A 20909-nucleotide genomic window follows, 5' to 3' on the forward strand; every position below is an offset into this window, starting at 1 on the left:
GCATCACACTTTCCATTTTTAAGTTCAGAATAGAGTAGTTGCTTTGGAAGACGATCATCAGACATCTGCACAACTACCTTGGCAGTTATCTTTCCACAAGGGCCAACACTGATGCTGAAATCCAGCATTGCCTGAGTTCTGCGAGTGCAGCTTTCTCCCAATTGAAGTGCAGAGTGTTTGAGGACCGAGACATTCTCAGGGAAACCAAAATGTTTGTTTACAAAGCTATAGTACAACCAACCTTACTATATGCTTGTGAAACATGGACCACTTATAAATGCCATCTCCAACTCCTTGAAAGGTTCCATCAACGGTGTCTCTGAAAAATGTTACAGATACATTTGGGGCACAGGTTGGGAGCGGACCCAAGATATCTTCCAGATCATGACCCCACCCCCTGCAAACCCATAACACTATTTATTCATGATGGGGGATGAGGGCAAGGAAAACTGTATTTTCTCTATAGTCAGCCACATGTAGATTTGGCAAATATATGCAGATCATCACCATGGGGATGCTTGAAGAAGCTGACCTTTCTGAATTCCAACACAGAATCATAGAGTTGTTCAATACAGGAAATCCAGAAGAAGAGTGTCCCCAGAGAGATGGATGCCCAGCCTTTGCTGAAGACCTCCAGCAAGTGAGAGACCATCACTGCCACTCCTAGGTCCCATGGCTGAGCTCCTCTTTCAATATATTTATCCTAAAGGCATTTATCCTAAAGTTCACCTGAAATCTACTCTCTGGAACAATAAGTTCAATGAGGATCCCTCTCCACCCGTTCAGAAATCCTGTTTTGCAGCCTTACTTGTCCATGAACTTCTTTCACACTTCCTGAATGTTTCAGCGCAGCTATCTGCTCAAAAATGCATCGGAATCCATTTTTAAAATGTGTATTTTGAGAGAAAATACATTTGGAAATGCCTATTTTGTGAGAAAATAGTTCTGATGTATATGTAATTACTTATTCAGATGTGCATTCAATGTGGTTTTTGAGCTGTTGTTGTTTTAACTGCAGATTAATATAGAAATTGAACAGGGTGGACTTTATGAGAGAACACGTGCAAGAGAAACATGAACTGGAAAAAGACCAACACAGTCTTTGCTCGGTGCTGTAGGTGATTGGACCCGCCTGCCAAACCACCATTTTGCATCTGTCTTCTCCACTACCACTATTGTTTTAGGACGGAGTGAAAACAGCCTCCACCTTATTATTTGTGGGCAGGTAAAATAAAAAAGGTAAAGGTAAAGGGGCAGCTGGACAGTTAAGTCCAGTCAAAGGCAGGAAGATGATGGGGGACATTTTTGGAATTCTTCTAATACTGTTTTTCCTCAGAAAAACCTCTCTTCTGATGAATTTCAGCTCACTTCATGGCAAACGAATTGTCAGAAAAGTTACCTTCTGAGAAATTCCTCATCAGCCACAATTTATTTTTCACTTGGCTTCAGCTGTTGGGCCACAAGGTTTTAGTAGAAACCAAAGGAAATACTGCAAGCTTAAAATCTGACCATGCAGACATCACAAAGGGCTCTTGTATGTTTTAATACCTGAGCAGACACTGGGATTCCTGACATGGGCAAACTGCTATAAAATGGGGTGTTAATAATAATAATAATAATAATAATAATAATAATAATAATAATACCCCACTCATTTGGCAAGGTTTCCCCAACCAGTCATGTTAACTCTCTTTTTTAATTGATACTTTGTTTGAAGAATTTCATTTATATATTATTTTTTTAAAAAAGGGGGGGGAGAAAATATGAATGAATTTTTTTAAAAAATTGCTTTATTTCATAAATTTTATACACTACTTCATTATGAAAAAACCACCTCAAAATATGAAGTGGATGTGCAATGGATTCAAGATCCAACCGCAATTGGGGATCTACAAGAGGTGAGAGATGGACACTGACAGTTCTGATGGATTCAGTTTTGATTTCTAACCCAGAACTGAAATGAAACAACACAGCGCTCCCACCGGTACTTACCCAAAACTATAGGAAGGGAAGCAGTAGAGTTGTTTATTTGTGGAGAATTGGACTATGTATATCCTGCTCCCTTAATTCTAGGACTTGGTTTTGTGGTGTTCGTACGGAGCCCCCGGTCGTCTCATGGATTTTTGACCCGTACACCACTAATCCGCTGCCACCAACCAGGTCCTCCCTGGTAAAATCACTTCTCAAGTAAATAAAGAAGAGTGTATTTTATTTCAGACACAAACCAACTTTTATGGCATTCCAAACGTTGTTACTCTTTACTTTCTTAGTCTTATTTTCCTCTCTCTATCTCTACTACCTCCCTTCACTCAAGAACCCACTACCCGGACTGTCTCTCTATTTCCAACTGCTTCTCCAACTGCCTTTCCCAACCAGCCAACCCACTAAAACCAACCAACTACCCACCAACAACTCTAACAAACCTCGGGATAAGCCCTTTTATACACATGTAGGCTCCGCCTCCAGCTTTCCTATTGGTCTACATTTTTAACCCTGTCTCTTTTTCCTGTACAGGCAGGCTCTAGACGAACGGGCCAACGCCACAGGTGTCAACCTCTTTTACTGTCTGTCATTTCCCCTTGAAAACAAGGTTTTCCAAACCGAAGGAAACCATCATCCATTTGGTGGCCTGAAAGAAGAAGAGTTTGGATTTGATATCCCGCTTTATCACTACCCAAAGGAATCTCAAAGTGGCTAACATTCACCTTTTCCTTCTTCCCCCACAACAAACACTCTGTGAGGTGAGTGGGGCTGAGAGACTTCAGAGAAGTGTGACTAGCCCAAGGTCACCCAGCAGCTGCATGTGGAGGAGCAGGGAAGCGAACCCGGTTCACCAGATTACGAGTCTACCGCTCTTAACCACTACACCACGCTGGCTCTCTGAAAAAGGAAGGAAGTTTTAGAACAAGACCAGTCATAAAATGTGCCCTCAGAAACATCCGTTTCAGAAATGTAGGCAGCCCTCTGATCCTTCTGGAAGTACGGTATTCTCTCTCTTTTTTGCTAAAGCTCCTGTTTACACAGATTTAATCAGTCGTGCCACTGGGGCACAGCAAAACTAGCAATGTGACCTGTAAAGGTTTAGCACCAGATTGCGGTTTACAATCAGACCAACAAGAGTCACTGAAGTGCACAACTCCCGCCCCAATTACTAATTAATCAGACCCAAAGAAGTATCCATAAACAGTACGCATTCAGCTGTGAGTCCCATAAATCCAAAAGGCTTCTCTTTTCATTTTTGTTTAAAGGAGGAAAGGTGACCTAGAAAGATATCGTTGCTACATTTCACCTGTTATATGATCTCTTCTCTACCCGCACACGTTCTCTTTCAGGTGGGATCATTCTCACTAATGCCCATCATTCTTCTGGCAATAGCAAAGCAAACGTTCTGCACAAATAAGAAGTCTCACGTTGTGGGAAATCACAACAATCGTTTAAAAAGCACGTTGGTTGAAAATAATAATAATAATAATAATAATAATAATAATAATAATAATAATAATAAAAAATTTTATTTATATCCCGCCCTCCCAACCCGAAGCCAGGCTCAGGGTGGCTAACAACAATAAAATAGTACAACATTCTAAAATCATTTCATTATAAAATCAATTCAACTCAAATTGATGGCAACCATTAGGCTAAAGTTCTGTGAAGATTGCCAAAGGAGGGAGTCAGGCTGTGCCCTGACCAAAGGCCTGGAGGAACAGCTCTGTCTTGCAGGCCCTGCAGAAAGATGTCAAATCCCGCAGGGCCCTAGTCTCTTGTGACAGAGTGTTCCACCAGATTGGAGCCACAGCCAAAAAAGCCCTGGCTCTGGTTGAGGCCAGCCTAACCTCTCTGTGGACTGGGACCTTCAGGATATTTTTGTTTGAAGACCGTAAGTTCCTCTGTGGGACATACCAGGAGAGGCGGTCCCGTAGGTACGGGTGCCCATATGCATCTTCCCTGCTGTCCATTTGACCCCAAAGGACCATTTCCAGGGAGAGCTCAAGACATTTTGACGCCTGAGGCAAACCACAAAATGGCAACCCCCCTCCCTACCAGGGAAGAAGGAGTGAGTGAAGATCTAAATCAGGAACAAGGTGGGGGGGGGAATAAATATTTACATCAGGATCTGCTGTCCTTGTGGATTCTGCTGCCCGAGGCAGTTGCCTCACGTTATCTCATGGGTGGGCCGGCCGGGCCATTTCACAGAGGCAACTCCAGATTTTTGAACCACATGAAAGCTCACAGAGAGCAGAAGCCAATATCAGCTCAGCAGGGACCAAACGAGGTGTGACACCATACACACAATAAGCAATTGCATGCTTTGTTCTAAAAGGAAATAAATAGCAGACTTGTCCCCTCACTCCAGATTGGATCTGTGGTATGACACAGGGAATCTTCCCCTCTGCCTCTCTCTGCCCCTCACTGAAGTCCTGACCCACATTTTCCCACTTTGCCATGCTATTTGCATTTATGGTAAATCTCCCATATGAGCCAAGCGCACAAGCTGTGTTGCAGAACATTTTAGGTGAGCAGTTAAAGCATCTTGATAACACATTTCTTTTTTTAAAACGTAAACTTGCTCACAAGCCCTGGATTTCTCTTTTAATTCATGGAAAACTTGATTGCCATTTACCTCGATTTGGTGGTAAAATGTCATTTTTTCTTAGGTGGAAGCACCAGGAACAACAACAACAACAACAACAACAACAACAACAACAACAACAAAGTTTGGACATAGAGCTGGAAATCCCAGATGTGTGCCTAGAAACTTGTCACAAAAGGAAGTTTGGATGAACCCTAACTAAAAGTTTGATTCCAGTTCTCGTGATTTCTACAAAATGTCTGACAAAGCAAAGCAAATGGGAGGCAGATATTTTAAAAGTCACAGTATAGATTTTACTATTTCAACTCTGATTGCATACACATGGCATTTAATTCTAATATCAATGGAGACATAGTACTTGTCTTTTCTATGCAGTCCACATACAATCTAGATCAGGGATCAGCAAACTTTTTCAGCAGGGGGCCGGTCCACTGTCCCTCAGACCTTGTGGGGGGGCCGGACTATTTTTTTGGGTGGGGGGGGGGAATGAACGAATTCCTATGCCCCACAAATAACCCAGAGATGCATTTTAAATAAAAGCACACATTCTACTCATGTAAAAACACCAGGCAGGCCCCACAAATAGCCCAGAGATACATTTGAAATAAAAGGACACATTCTACTCACGTAAAATCACAGTGATTCCCGGACCGTCTGCGGGCCGGATTTAGAAGGCAATTGGGCCGGATCCAGCCCCCGGGCCTTAGTTTGCCTACCCATGATCTAGATCATTCATTCATTTGGTTGTTTGTTTGTTTGTTTGTTTGTTTGTGATTAATTCTCATGAGTGTCTGCCAATCTTTATTGTAGAGTGTGTGGCCTGTCTCTTTAAGAGGCATGCCAAGTACATAATAGGATATGATTCCTGCAACTAGTGGGAACTAGTTTGAACCTTAGACTTCCCTATGTGGTAAGTCCTAGCTTCTATGCTGAGTGTTGATTTGCCGTTCACCAATAAATGTGACTATTGAAGCTCTCTTGACTCCTGCAGCTTCCTGGTATTTGGCTGTGGTTTCTTCACACAGCGAGTTTCCTTCCCAAACCCACAGGGCAAACACATAGGGCAAAAGTCTTGAAATGGTGGGCCTGTAGAAATAGGCTTCCTAGTTGGCTTGAACAGACCACGGAGAGGGAGGCAACCAAGATGATCAAGTGTGTGGAAACCAAGCCTTGTGAGGAGCAATAGAAGGAGCTGGGTATGTTTAGCCTGGAAAAGAGGAGACTGAGAGGAGATACGATTGTTGTTGTTTAGTCGTTTAGTCGTGTCCGACTCTTCGTGACCCCATGGACCAAAGCACGCCAGGCACTCCTGTCTTCCACTGCCTCCCGCATTTTGGTCAAACTCATGCTGGTAGCTTCGAGAACACTGTCCAACCATCTCATCCTCTGTTCTCCCCTTCTCCTTGTGCCCTCCATCTTTCCCACCATCAGGGTCTTTTCCAGGGAGTCTTCTCTTCTCATGAGGTGCACAAAGTATTGGAGCCTCAGCTTCAGGATCTGTCCTTCCAGTGAGCACTCAGAGCTGATTTCCTTCAGAATGGATAGGTTTGATCTTCTTGCAGTCCATGGGCCTCTCAAGAGTCTCCTCCAGCACCATAATTCAAAAGCATCAATTATTTGGCGATCAGCCTTCTTTATGGGGAGATACGATAGCCATCTTCAAATATCTTGAGGGCAGTCACATGGAAGATGGAGCAAGCTTTTTTCTTCTGCTCTGGAGGGCAGGACTCAAACTGATGGATTTAAGTTACAAGAAAGGAGATTCCAACTAAACATACAGAAAAACTTTCTGACAGAAGAGCTGTTCGACAGTGGAATGGTCTCCCTTGGGAGGTTGTGGACTCTCCTTCCTTGAAGGTTTCTAAGCAGAGATTGGATGGCCATCTGTCACGGATGCTTTAGCTGAGATTCCTGCATTGCAGGGGGTTGGACTAGATAACTTTTGGGGTCCCTTCCAACTCTACAATTCTGTGATTCTGTGAGAGCAACAGGGAGGTCATGGTCTGCAGGACACTTCATGTTTTGCCGTTCTTCAGCCCCAGCGGACAAAATCCTACTTACCTTCGGCAGATAGCCACACCATAATTGCAGGAGTACTACTAAATAGGTATTTTGAACCATACGTAAGAGAAGCTCCCTTCCCCGTAATGGCACGGAGCCACCCGGCTTTGGCAACAATGTGGGATGTTTATTACGAAAAGCAGAAATACAGAATGTGCACTTATTGTAAAGGTCATTTGGAAGCTAAACTCCGAGCTGTTTTAGTCAGTTTTCAACCTGTTGCAAAAGCAAACACAGCCAGCCAGTGTACGTTGATGGCACTCCATTTCCTTCTGTGGAGCGCCATGTGATTATTGTGCCAAAGTAAATTTTAATCAAGGCTCTCAGCATGTCTTAATGTGACATATTGCATCAGCAGTAGGATATGTCATGTTGGACCAGCGCCTCCCTCCCACACTACGGGTGTAGCTTGTACAGTGAAACTTTAATCAGGAGAGACATCTACCGCTAAGTGTTCTTTTCTGTGCTGTAGGGAAAGACCAACCAAAGATAATCTAATTCAGCATGCAGTCCTGCGCCATAGAACTCAATGGAAAAACTCCTCCTGTTCTAGGAAGGCGTCTCCTGTTATTAGTTCGTTAGCTAGATGAAGTAATAAAAATAAGGCCTCTACTTATCTGAGTCTTTCGCAAGGGCAGTCCAGCCACGGTTGTTTATCAAGGACATTTAGGGATTGCCTTACCATAAATATAATCAGCCCTTTCGCAAAGTCGCCTCGGCCTAGACTGCGAAGGGCTTAAGGGGAAACAACATATTACCGAAGATGAAAAGGAAATCATGTCAAAATGGAAATTCCCATTGCCATGTGGCCAAACTATGAGACTGAACACTTCTAGTCACTTGGAGATTAATCAGGGCAAGCGAAACAAAGGCAATCAATGAATGTCTCTCAAGAGGGTGCAATCACTATCCAAATATTTCTCTACAGGTTCATAAAATGATGAAAATTCTTCTTCTTCTTTTTAATCCTTTGTTAACTTCTTCTTTTTATGCATCTTGGCCACAATCCAGCACACTTACACAGGCTGAAAGTTCCATTCATTTGACTCAGCCACAATAAATGTGTGTAGTTGGGTGTTGAAGTCTGGCTGTAATCTAGAGTCCAAAGCAAGGATAAGACTTACCAGGATTGGCAATGGTTTATGGAGCTCTGTGTTAGTCGTGGAGAGTCTGTGTTGCTGGACTCCAGCTCCCATCATCCCTCACTATTAGTTCCTGCTGCAAGAGCTGGTGGGAATTGGAGTCCCACAATACCTGGATGGCCATAGCCTGTCCATCCATAGCTGTCAACCTACAGATTTGAAAATAAGGGACCGGTAGCCTTGAAAATAAGGGATCAGCAGCCAAAATAAGGGATTTTAGTCAACCAGCTCCTTTCCTTTCCCCCATAACAGTCAATCGAAGGAGTCTCCAAAACAAATCCAAAAGCGCCCCTTCCCACGAGATCATCGCCCGCCATTGTACTCAACCAGCTTCTTTCCTTTTCCCCCACCATGTGCCCCCACTCCAGACAGACCTTTTCCCCGGCAACGGTGAGTGGGCCGTCAATGACGTATCCATCCGACTCCAAGCACAGGTATGTTCAGCTTCTGAGCCCCTCCGAGCCAAAGGCAGAAAGCCCAGCCATCAGCCAAACGAAGCCTCAAGCAGTGGTTCCCACAGCGCAGCAACTCGGCAAAGGGGATGCAGCAAGGAAAACCACTGTCACCTCTCCGCTGGGAAGCGCTGAGCAAAGGCGAGTCCCCAGGCAACACGGCCAGGCACAAGGCATGCAAGCTCCACCCTCCAGTCGTTCTTAGACTCCAACGCAGCCAAGCAACACAGTTGGAGCCTAACCTCCTCGCTGGCCAGCAGGGAGGGAGGGAGAGGAGCTGCTTCCTTTGAAACCCAGGAAATTTAAGGGACATCATCAATAAGGGACAGCAGCAGGAAATGGCGCTGGGATAAGGGACTTTCCCGCCAAATAAGAGACGGTTGACAGCTATGTCCCCATCCCTGCTATATGCAGCAATGGGAGATCGTTGTTTGCAGATGTGAGGCTTCCTTGCTACATTCTGGCCCAATTGATGCAGTTCGCATGCACGGGTTCCCTTTAATACGGGTATCACATTTTAAAGTCTTTGGCAGGACTGTAAACTTTTAAAAGTCATTAGCTTTTATTTCTCCCCATCTTTAATCATCTCAGATGCAGCTGTAATGTATCTTTGAGAAATCTGTTAAATATGTCGTGTCATCGGGAATCAGTTTGCGGTTGAAATCGGCGCCTCGTAAAAGAGAAATCCAGTTTGACGGATAATTCACTTTCCTTTTTGTTAAAAGGGGAAAAAGAAAACGTGCTTTAAACCTTTAATGATCTATTTTTACAGCCAGGCTGGTCCCGGTTTATGCATATGTTTCAAACTAGAATCCCACAATATTAAATATAAAAATAATACTTTCCCTAAGAGGAAGCCACAGTATATCATTGAGGGGGGAGAGAAAACCACAATGAATTGCTAAAATAGGCTATTTGGCTATAAATAGCCAGTTTCTATTTTTGCAAACTTCTATGTGTATATTTTTAGGAGTGTGTGTGTGTGTGTGTGTGTGTGCATGTGTGTGTTTGTGTGTAACGTATCTTTCCCCTTAGCTGTAAATAATAGGGTAAGCATTTTGAAAAAGCTGCCTGGTCAAAGACAACTATTCACATCGCTCAGGGGGAAGAAAATGCCTCTCTTTTTCTCACCGCTTGGCAACATAACAGGGAACAGAGGTGCACATCTGTAAATAAATGCATCATTAGATTCTCATCAATTTGTAAGCTTCACTTGATGTATGGCTAAAATAATCCCAGAAGGATAGGTAAGCAAGGATTCGTTTCCAGGCTTGTGCAGGCAGACAACACAGCCTGGCAGGGGGTTGAGGTGGGGAGAGACGATCTAAATGGAGATTTTTCTGCAGATGGGGGGGAAATCTCATCCTTACAACTGTCCACAATGAAGGACTATTTAAAGTACATCGCCGCCAATATACTCATTAGCCAAGGAGCTCTGGACATATTAAAAGAACACAGTAAAACAACTAATGAGGCACTTGAGTAGTAACAGGTTGTCATTAGAGCAGCATCTGCTATCATCAGAGTTAATTATTCAGTTGCTTTGTTTTCCAAGTAGGTGTCTGATAAAATTTAGCAGAATCTTAATTAAAACACATTTTCAAACTCCTTAGATGCTCATCTCATCTAAAGAAATCGAGACAATATCCACCATAAACATCAAGCTTCAGTTGAGCCATCAAACGGAACAAGGAACTCAGCCAATGCAAGTTTATTTTATTTTTTAATAGATGTTAACCGTTTGAGCGCTGGTGGAATGCAAATAACAATACGATTCTGCAGTTGGGAGCGAACTTTTCTCCGGGAGCCTTTCTTGTTGACAAGCTTTGCCAGCTAAGGCCACAATCCTGCACCCTGTCTTGGTGGAGGCGGAGGAGGGTTCTCCATAGGGCACCTGATCAACCTTGCCTTTCCTGTTATGCAGGAGAGTCAGGCACAAGGTATATTTGAACCTTCTTGTAGATCTCTGTGTGGTTTGCATTAGATCAGCAAGGATTTTGGACTCCTCTCCTGTTTGGGAGTGCCCTGAGTTTACTTGAGGACTGGTGGCTTGCAGCAAACAGGAGCAAAAGGAGGTGCAATGAAGGTGGGAACGTCAGGAAACCAGGAAGAGGTACATTAGAAACATCACTCCTCCTCTAGGGATGGAGGAGAAATTCAATTCAGGTCACATTGACCTGCAGACATATCTAACTGGCACTTCCTAGAACAATGCACAAATCAAAACACAGCCATAACCATTTCTACCTCAAGGACAGTGCTTGGGTATTGAAAAACACTTGATGAGAAACTCTTCTGGAGTGGGATGAGTAAGCCCTATTTGATTACAATGGTTTATTCTCTGAATTTTGCAATACAGTTCTCCAGCCAAGTATTATTGACCCAAATCTCATATTTTTTTATTTTAAAAATGCATTTAAAAAAAAAAAATATATACCTAAATGTGTTTTGGGGGGAAATTGCTTTGCAAAAATGTCTAGCAAATATATATACAGTGGTACCTTGGTTACATACACTTCAGGTTACGCTCTCCGCTAACCCAGAAATAGTGCTTCAGGTTAAGAACTTTGCTTCAGGATAAGAACAGAAATTGGGCTCCGGCGGTGCGGCAGTAGCAGGAGGCCCCATTAGCTAAAGTGGTGCTTCAGGTTAAGAACAGTTTCAGGTTAAGAACAGACCTCCGGAATGAATTAAGTACTTAACCCAAGGTACCACTGTGTATATATATATCCCCACAAAAAAATCACATTAAAATGCTGATGAATTTTCATGAGCACAAATGAAAAATCACAAACTGATGTGGAAATATGGAGAATTGAACATTAGACTGTGAAACTGAGAAAATGAAATTAGCAGATTCACTCACCCCCTACTGTCCCCCATCTTCTTGTTCCCAAACTTTAAGAAAAGATCAGCCCAGCAGCCATAGAGAACACAGGCAAGCGACTGGAACTATGAGATGGAGATGGATAATAGCACATCACCAGGCTGCTCTGGGCAGCGCTGGCAAGAACAAAATCACGTTCCCTACTTAAATGAAACTGCTGCAATGAAGAACTATTTGATAGCCAGGAGTGGATTTTGGTACAGAAAGACTCGCAGTTCTGGCTCTCAAAACAAATCCCAGGACTCCAAATGCTTCATTCTTGCCTTGTGCACAAAGCTGCTGTTAGTGGATCCATTCTAGGGAGTCCCAGGGGATGTGGGGAAATAGTTCCTGTTAATCCTAACACCCGCGCATCACTCTGTTATGGGTCCTTCCAGAGCTGCTGTGACAAATGTGCTCCAACATGGCAGGCTGTTCACCTTATTCTGAAACGTCCTTGCGCTGTCCTTCTATGGAGGGGAACCTGGGTACGAGGACAAGACATGTGAGATGGCGGAGACTCTAATATGAGGCACAGAAAGGCCTCGATTCAATGAGAAGGGTGTGCCTTGTGGCTGCAAAATTGTTAGAGGGTGCTTGCTAACTATAGCTATGCGCTTCTGTCACTGGGCTCCGTTGAAAATGGCTTCTCCAATGCAAACCACGAAGTGACCCCTCCAGACAATGGAGAGACTTTCTTTTTTATTTCTGTGATCTCCTGGTGATGTGGATGCTGTTAGGTAGTTGAATACACATGCACACTCCGTCCATTTCCCTCCTTCCCACCACCCCTCCTCGTGTCTTTGGGCACTGGCAACCCACGCTACACCACTGGCAATACAAGAACAATGTGTTATCTAAGGAGGGGGCCTTTAGCCTGACCTATCTCAAACTAAATTCCTCATCTCAACATGCTTCAGCACCCTCGTTTTAAATAGCACAATATGCCGTGCCAACTCTGGACACAATTTGTTCGCCAGTGCTCAACATCAGGCATTCCCAACTGAAGCAAAATTGAGCATGTTAAGTTGTGGGCGAACATATCAGACGACACAGCAATTCTTCAAACAGCTCTTGTTTATTCAGAGGCCAGAACAGAACTGAACTGAAGAGCTCAGTCAGCCTGCTTATATAGAGCTCCAGAACAACGTAACTGTAGCAACTTTCTAAAACTATCCAATCACTGAACATCACTTTTGATCCTTCATTTGCATACAAACTATCCAATCACTGAACATCACTTTCGACCCTTCATTTGCATAACTATCTACAGTATCCCCCTGCTGGCCCAGAACAACTTCAGTACATAACAGAGCAACCTGCTTTATTATCAAGTAAACAAATATATACCCTTCAAAAGGATAAAGCACTCCTTTTATTTCTAGGGAGGAGCTTATGCTTTTAAGCAAATGTGATTCTCCCAGAGAATGAAAAAAGCAAAGCATTAGCCTCTGCTATCTTTCATGAAGAGTATATCTGGCAACCATTCTGGCAGGTGGAAAAGCTTGCTATTGTCATACAGCGGCACATTTGATTATTAAGGGGATCTTAAAAATGCATGTTTACCATGTAAAACGCAGGCTTGAAAGCAGCGAAGGCTGTTTTCCTGAAAAACCAGCCAAATCCAAAATGGCACCAACCATCTGTTAAAGCAGGACTCCCGGGCTCCCTTCATGTGAAATCCCACCATTTTCCAGTGACAGGAGCAACAGCCACTCTGAGGTAATGCAGGCAATATAATTAATGAGGGTGGTGCGTATATCACCGCACAGATTTCGCTGTCTGTCCTCCCATGTTATCCGCTGTGCGAAGAGTGCATATGATGGCATGTCTTTGCGTCCTTGTTATCATGAATGTGGGCCAACTGTTTTCATAAGCCGTGAAGTGTGAGCATGAGTGAGCTTTTCAGGATGTGCCTGTGTGGAGAGAGAGAGAGATGCTCTCCATGTTTGAGCCAAACCACTGGGTGATCATCAGTCCTCAGATGTTATGATCGCTGTGAGGAGCTGCAGCCAGGGGGAAGTGGTTTCGGTGGCCTCCGTGTGTGGGCTGCCCTGTCTGAATCAGCCCTCGGTGTTTTCAAGGGAAAAGTTTCCTTGTACCACTCTGCACCTCCCAAAAGCAAACAAAATGGAATGAGAGATGTTTGACTTTCTATAGACAGCTTCACCTATCAAATGATTTCCAATGTGGGCTGAGTGGAAGGAGGTAGAATTTTGCAAACATTTTCATGCCCTCGTTTCCTCTTTCCAGTGATTTTTTTAACACAGAAAGGGTGACAGAAATGTTTGTGAGAAAAAGGAAAGAATGAGAGCCCAACATACGTCAGTTGGCTTTGGTCATGTGATGATGCAACACAGGGCAAGCGAAGGCCTCACATTGCCCTCGTTTTGAATAGAGGGGAAGAGGACATTTGTTTACCTGTTGCCAAGGCAAACAAGTAGGGGCACCCTGTCTTGCTATAATGCTCTGCTGTTGTTGTTTAGTCGTTTAGTCATGTCCGACTCTTTGTGACCCCATGGAGCAGAGCACACCAGGCACTCCTGTCTTCCACTGCCTCCCGCAGTTTGGTCAAACTCATGTTCGTAGCTTCGAGAACACTGTCCAACCACCTCATCCTCTGTCGTCCCCTTCTCCTTGTGCCCTCCATCTTTCCCAACATCAGGGGCTTTTCCAGGAAGTCTTCTCTTCTCATGAGGTGGCCAAAGTATTGGAGCCTCAGCTTCACGGTCTGTCCTTCCAGTGAGCACTCAGGACTGATTTCCTTCAGAATGGATAGGTTTGATCTTCTTGCAGTCCATGGGACTCTCAAGAGTCTCCTCCAGCACCATAATTCAAAAGCATCAATTCTTCGGCGATCAGCCTTCTTTATGGTCCAGCTCTCACTTCCATACATCACTACTTGGAAAACCATGGCTTTAACTATACGGACCTTTGTTGGCATCTGCTTTTTAAGATGCTGTCTAGGTTTGTAATTGCTTTTCTCCCAATGCTCTGCTAGACGCTGGAAATTGCCACCACAATGCAGCAAGATGGCCTAGTGAGTCAGCAATGGGCTGAAATCTTCCCTCTTCAGCTTCCATTTAGCATGAAGGCAACATGAGGGCTTAGTGATGATGTCATAGCCAAATCTGAGTAGCTGTGTGGTGCTGTATTGACATCATGCTGCCTACGTGATCCCTGATGGGTTAAGACTGGCATACTAAACTAGAAGAAAACCATGTTGTTGTTGTTGTTGTTGTTGTTGTTGTTGCTGCTGCTGCTGTTGCTGTTTTAATGACACCAAACTGAGTAACAGATAGGTGGAGTACACAGAAGTGAATTGGGGGGGGGTATCATTTTTTCCCCTGTGAAATGTTTGCTCTCCTCCTTCCACATTTTCAAAATCTTTTCAAGAAATGCGAGAAACTGTTTACTCTTTAAAACGCTGGATGTTATTACCACCATGAGAAAGACAAAAGGGTTGTTGGGCTTCATAATGTTCGTATCACAACTAGAGAATAGTGTTTCCATCTTGTAAAAATAAAAAGAAGAAGCCAACCATCGAAACCAGAGATGTGCGGAATATTTGGGAGTGAACATATGCCATCTCCACTAAATTGGCATCTCTCCACGAAACCCATAAATTTACATTCCAGCCCAGGGCTGCACTAGGCCAGTCAATTTTCCCACAAGACAATATTTTACGGACTAAATGCTGAAGCAAAAATGTTGTCCTGAAATGGGCATGCTTTCCTCCCCTTTATTAAGTGACAGTTTGGACTGCTTAGCAGCCCATAAGACTGCTTAGGAACCTTGCTTATCCTCTTGCAAACAACCATTGTTGCAGCTCTTCCCATTTCAACCCTACGCAGCCTCTTTGGTACAAGTTAGATATGTACAATATCTTTCAGGCAGTCTTCTGTACTTTTTTGACTTGTTCATAGCATCTACTTCTGATAGTACAGCAGCTCAAGCCGTCTCTACAGCCTGTGATATGCAGAATAAAGTTTCTTTTCTTCTTTTTTTTTAAGCCTCCTTGATGACATTTTGTTGTGTGGGAAAGCTTGCATTTTTGGAAGCCACTTTGATCGTACAATATGGAAAGCGTGCTATCTTAGCTGTTTCCTACACAGAGTTGGAACGAGTCTTTTTTGGAGGAAATCCACTGGCAATTTCTCCAAGCCTTGAGCAGTCAATTTTAACGTGTGGTTTTTTTATATATATAAAAAAATTAAGTGTATTCTTCATGCATATACTGAGCAGTTATTTTGAGATACTGCCTTCTGGGATGATTACTGTCTGATATCAGATAGGAGTGCCATACCGCATAAACGTGGGTGTGTGGATAGTTCAATTCCTTTGGGAGGTTGCAAGTAGGACCAATTAAGAGCTTTATTAAAGACTGCCGGCCTTACTTCTCTTACAACGCATTTCTAGGTGTGAAATAGATGCTTTAGCCATCAGAAGTAATTAAAGTAAAAGCGCATAAAAGCAAATCTCAATTATTTTAAATTAAGTTTTGGTTAAAATATTGGCATAAATCTGAGGGACAGAGGGGGCAACTTGATCTCACTGTCAATCAAGCCACCTTTTATTCTTTGCCAAAGTAAATGGAGTCATGAAGACCACACTGATGGTCATTTACCCAAGACTAACTACATCCCAAGGGACGCGGGTGGCGCTGTGGGTTAAACCATAGAGCCTAGGACTTGCCGATCAGAAGGTCGGCGGTTCAAATCCCCGCGACGGGGTGAGCTCCCATTGTTCAGTCCCTGCTCCTGCCCACCTAGCAGTTTGAAAGCACGTCAAAGTGCAAGTAGATAAATAGGTACCACTCCGGCGGGAAGGTAAACGGCATTTCTGTGCGCTGCTCTGGTTCGCCAGAAGCGGCTTAGTCATGCTGGCCACATGACCTGGAAACTGTACACCAGCTCCCTCGACCAATAAAGCGAGATGAGTGCCACAACCCCAGAGTCGGTCGCAACTGGACCTAAAGGTCAGGGGTCCCTTTACCTTTACCTTAAGGGAAAGGGAGAGACATTCCAGGATGAAATTAGAAACCGGGATGGCTTCTGTAAATCTGGGACCATCCCTGGAAAATAGTGACACTTGGAGCGTCTGTATGTTTGGTTAAGCAGCTGAATACTGCAATTGCTGACAGGAGTGAGACCCTGCCAGCGTATAACAGCCCTGCTCAGAGTTCTGCGGTAGCTGCCTATTTGTTATCAGGCCAGCGTTGCTATGAGTCTATCAAGCCGCTAAGCAACCTGAGAACAGTTTACTTTGAAGGATCACCTTATCCCACATGCGCTCACTCAGCCACTTCAGTCTGTGCAACAGGCACTTTTGCAAAAGCCGCAGGATGTTCATTTTGTGCTTGCAAGCGACCAGCCTTTTCGCGTGGCGACTCCTCACCCCATTGACATTAGGCAGGCTTCCCCTCTGCAGGCATTCCTTTCGGTGCCTGTTTAGGCAAGCCTACCCAAACACGCAAAGTCGATGTGTATTGTAATCTGTAATTTAAGCTTGAATTGTATACTTTTAAGTGTTGGCTTCATTTACCTGCTTTTTTTTTTTAATAAACTAGTTTCCAAGGTGGGTTTTCATTGACAGTTTTTATGTGTATTTTATATTCTTTGCAAACCACTTAAAGCAGCGGTTATTGGAGTTCCCCCCGCACGTGCACACACACACACACACACAGAGCCCACTTGAAAACCATTGAGGACCACTTTAAAATGTTTTGCTTGTTGCAGCAATTGTATGGCTTGCTGTGCTAGATGCTGTGTGTGTTTATGTGTTTGCAGGAGGAGGCATTACGGGTTTGCTTTCGATTTATTGTTTGTATTGTGTTCACGTTTTGTATTTTTTATGTTGTGAATCACCCTTTGATCTCCAGTTGAAGGGTGGTATAAAATTAAAAACAAGAAACAAAACAAACCAATTGTATGAAATTTATAAGCATACTATGTACCACCTCAATGAAGCTCACGGACCTCTGATCAATTGAGGACTCTGGGCTTACAGTATTTTTCGCTCCATAAGACGCACTTTTTTCTTCCTAAAAAGTAAGGGGAAATGTCTATGTGTCTTATGGAGCGAATGCGTGCTCCCTGGAGCCGAATTGCTCAGGGGCAAAAAGCAGATCATGCTCTCATTTTTTGAAAGAGGGAAGTGGGTGTTGATCCTTTGCTGATCGGGGAGAGAGATAAGGGACACTAGAGATAAAGGAAGCTGCCTTGGAGGGGGGAGGTAAAGACAGCAGACTTGCAAAGGGGGGAAACAGGAAGACTAAAGCAATAAGGAGAGAAATTAGAAGAAAAGGAGGAGCAAAAAACTGCTCCAGCTAAGGAAAAGACACTAAGGCAAACAAGAGGGAAGGGAGTGTTAAAAGGAAACAGCTAATGGTGGGATCGGATGAGAGATAAGGGATGCTAGTGGAGGCTGCCTGGGAAGAGGGAGGTAAAAGCCCATGGATCCTCAGGGTTTTTACATTGGGTCACCCCAAATTTACCCCAAATTCACCATCAGATCACATAGCATGTCCATGGCTGTAGCCTGCACCAAAAAAATCACGCACCCACTGTTGCGTGGGGCCGCAATGGCGCAAAAACATGGTTACAAAGCATGGAACCACATGGATCCTCAGGATTTTTGCATTGTGTCGCCCCAAATTCACCATCAGATCACATGTCTGTGGCCACAGCATGAACCACAAAAACCATACACCCACTGTTTCATTCAGAATATTTTTTTTCTTGTTTTCCTCCTCTAAAAACTAGGTGCGTCTTATGGTCAGGTGCGTCTTATGGAGCAAAAAATACGGGTTTGATAGCGCAATGCCCAGTTGGGGCAGAACAACCCTTGCTCAGAAATGGCAAAGATTCTGTGTCACTTAACTGTCTTTTCTTTCCCCGGTGAGAATGCCATTCCTTCTTCCCATATCACGATGCTCCTTGCCAGTTCCACCCACACTAAACAGAGTGCTGCTTGTGAAGTCACCAGGAAGGTGACTGGAAGATGACTTCGAACGCAGGCAGAAACGTTTGGTGAGGTGTGCTCCTTGAGATTCCTTGGTCAGTGGCGGACTGTTGGGGAGTGGTGGAAGCCAGCTGACCAAGAGCCTCCCCCCCCCCCCGGGAAAGCACAGAGGGAGAAAATTTGGAGCCTGGTGGTGGGAAACTGGCCACACCCCAGAGGAGGGGAAGATCTTGGAAGTGTCAGTTTGCATTTCTTAGTGCAGAAAGTATTGATCTGATGTGTAGAGATCTTTCCCAGTCTAATGAATTCCAGAAGGTTCTGGAAGCTTCTCTGTGTGAAAGAAACAAGCAGAAGGTTCATGATGTTTGGGTTATTCCTTCAGAGAAGCGGAGTACGGCTGGTTTAAACTGGTTCTCTTATCTCTTCTGTCAAGGTCATGCTGACCATAATACAGTGGTACCTCGGATTAAGAACTTAATTCGTTCTGGAGGTCCGTTCTTAACCTGAAACTGTTCTTAACCTGAGGTACCATTTTAGCTAATGGGGCCTCCCGCTGCCACTGCACGATTTCTGTTCTCATCCTGAAGCAAAGTTCTTAACCCGAGGTACTATTTCTGGTTAGCGGAGTCTGTAACCTGAAGCGTCTGTAACCCGAGGTACCACTGTAGTAAGGCCAGAAGGATCCTGGGTTTCACTTTTCTCTTTCTATCTCTTTTCCTTCTGGTGTGGTGTTCTGTACATAGTATGCTTAGTGTTAAGGTTTAGTATTAGTATAAGTTATTGTAAGTTTAAGTTAACTGGATTTCTTATGGACAGTGCCAATCCTGAATGTATGGGATTTGTGACCATTATGCTCATTTGCCTTCAGTAGCAGTAAAGCTCTGCTGGATGAAATATAATTGCCTTGGGTCTATTTTGGGGGGAATCCTGCAACATGTTTTAAGTTTTTACTCTGCTAACTACGTATATGTCAGAGTTCTGCTCTGGATTATTATTGAGTAGAATTAATGACACGGAGTACTGGAGGCAGGGAGCTTGAAGGATGATGAAGAGGCGGAAAACAGGCACAAAGCCCACCACAGAGTCCACCACAGAGCCACTCTGACAACTTCCCTGCTGACAACCTGCAAGCCCTCCTCTCTGCTGCATGTCACCAAGCAGAGAGCCACGCAGACACAGAAAATGTCTCTTGGGGGTTGCCGTAGACCGAGGGAGGGGCATGACACAGAGGACTAGGGAGGAGAGGCCAGTCTAGACAGGAGCAACCCTTAGAAATCTCAGTGTATTTGTATTTATAAGTATATCGGTATGTAATGAATGATGCTTTACAGGGTTAAAGGAAAAAGAAAAAAAAAGGTGTGTATATATATATATATATATATATATATATATATATATAAAAGTATAAAGATGAAATTAATTTAACCAGACACAACAATACAGTAAGAGTAAATTTACTGAGGTTTTAGAACAAAGGAAGGAAGTCAATATGTGTAAATGTACGTAGTGATATGGTTTTTTTTCCTGTAAATGTGTGCTTTTTCGTTTTCGTTTGGTTCTGTTTTGTTCCCCTTTTTTCTGTTTTTTTTTGTATGTTCCGTTTTGTTTGTTTGTATAGTATTTTTTTGGATTCAATGTTTGTAATTTTTGTTATGATTTTGCATTGAAAAAAATAAAAAAAAAATCAAAAAAAATCTCAGTGTGTTCTCTGTACTGCTTCCTTAATAAAGAAACCAACTGTAAGTTAGCCAGTGTTTTGCTGTCTATCTCTGATCTGTGAATGACCTGTTCTCCTTGTCAGCTCCGTGACACAGACTTTGGGCTTTAAAATTTCAGTGCAGCGCCAAAATTCGTCGCCCCACTGCTTGCCTACCATTGTTTGTCATTGCTGTGCCACACCCTGGCAGTGCCCTCTCAGCTCGGTACCCAGTGTGGGCGATCCAGTCGCCCTCCCCTACAGCCGGTTCTGTGCTATTTCCCACTACAGACTCGAAATCGTCTTCCTCTGCACCTTCCTTGGGGTGATCTTGGTTGGGCAGATTCCACCACTCCCCCCAAGACAAGGAAAATATACTTCCCTCCATCAGATGGTGTAGGATAGCCTTCGCCAACCCGGTTCCCCCCAGATGTTTCAAGCAACAACTGAATGTCACTCCCAGCCAGCAGGGCCAACGATCAGAGATGGTGGAGAAGCTCTGGTCTGAAACATCTGAAAAGCACCAATGTTGGTGTAGACTATGAGAAACGATTTGAAGTCAAGATCCAAATTCAACTTTGCCTGCAGCCTCATTGAGACCTATGTTTGTAGCATTTAGAATAGTAGACGCTTATAATAATAATACTAATAATAATAATTTATTATTTGTACCCTGCCCATCTGGCTGGGTTTCCCCAGCCACTCTGGGCGGCTTCCAACAAAGATGAAAAATACACTAAAATGTCACATATTAAATACTTCCCTGAACAGGGCTACCTTCAGATGTCTTCTGAATGTCAGGTAGTTGTTTATCGCTTTGACATCTGATAGGAGGGCGTTCCACAGGGCGGGCGCCACTACCGAGAAGGCCCTCTGCCTGGTTCCCTGTAACTTGGCCTCTCGCAGTGAGGGAACCGCCAGAAGGCCCTCGGAGCTGGACCTCAGTGTCGAGGCAGAACGATGGAGGTGGAGACGCTCCTTCAGATATACTGGACCGAGGCCGTTTAGGGCTTTAAATGTCAGCACCAACATTTAAGTAGAATGCCTCATCACAGCCATTTCAATAAGCCTTTAGTTTTACTTACTTCCATAATCCCTGCCCCCCTAGCCCAGATTGGAGCTGGATTAATTATTAGGC

General features: G+C 43.9%; 1 long non-coding RNA gene across 1 annotated transcript; it reads right to left on the reverse strand.

The window, feature by feature from the left end:
* Positions 1-8903: 8903 nt before the first annotated feature.
* Positions 8904-9922, reverse strand: LOC310670920. Its single transcript, XR_014507647.1, has 3 exons — positions 9898-9922; positions 9340-9412; positions 8904-8957 (listed from the first exon to the last, which is right to left on the reverse strand). It is a non-coding gene; the product is annotated as an uncharacterized lncRNA (long non-coding RNA).
* Between the last annotated feature and the right edge of the window lie 10987 nt (positions 9923-20909).

The sequence above is a fragment of the Podarcis tiliguerta genome, assembly GCF_965153285.1.
Source record: "Podarcis tiliguerta genome assembly, chromosome: 1".
Classification (NCBI taxonomy): domain Eukaryota; kingdom Metazoa; phylum Chordata; class Lepidosauria; order Squamata; family Lacertidae; genus Podarcis; species Podarcis tiliguerta.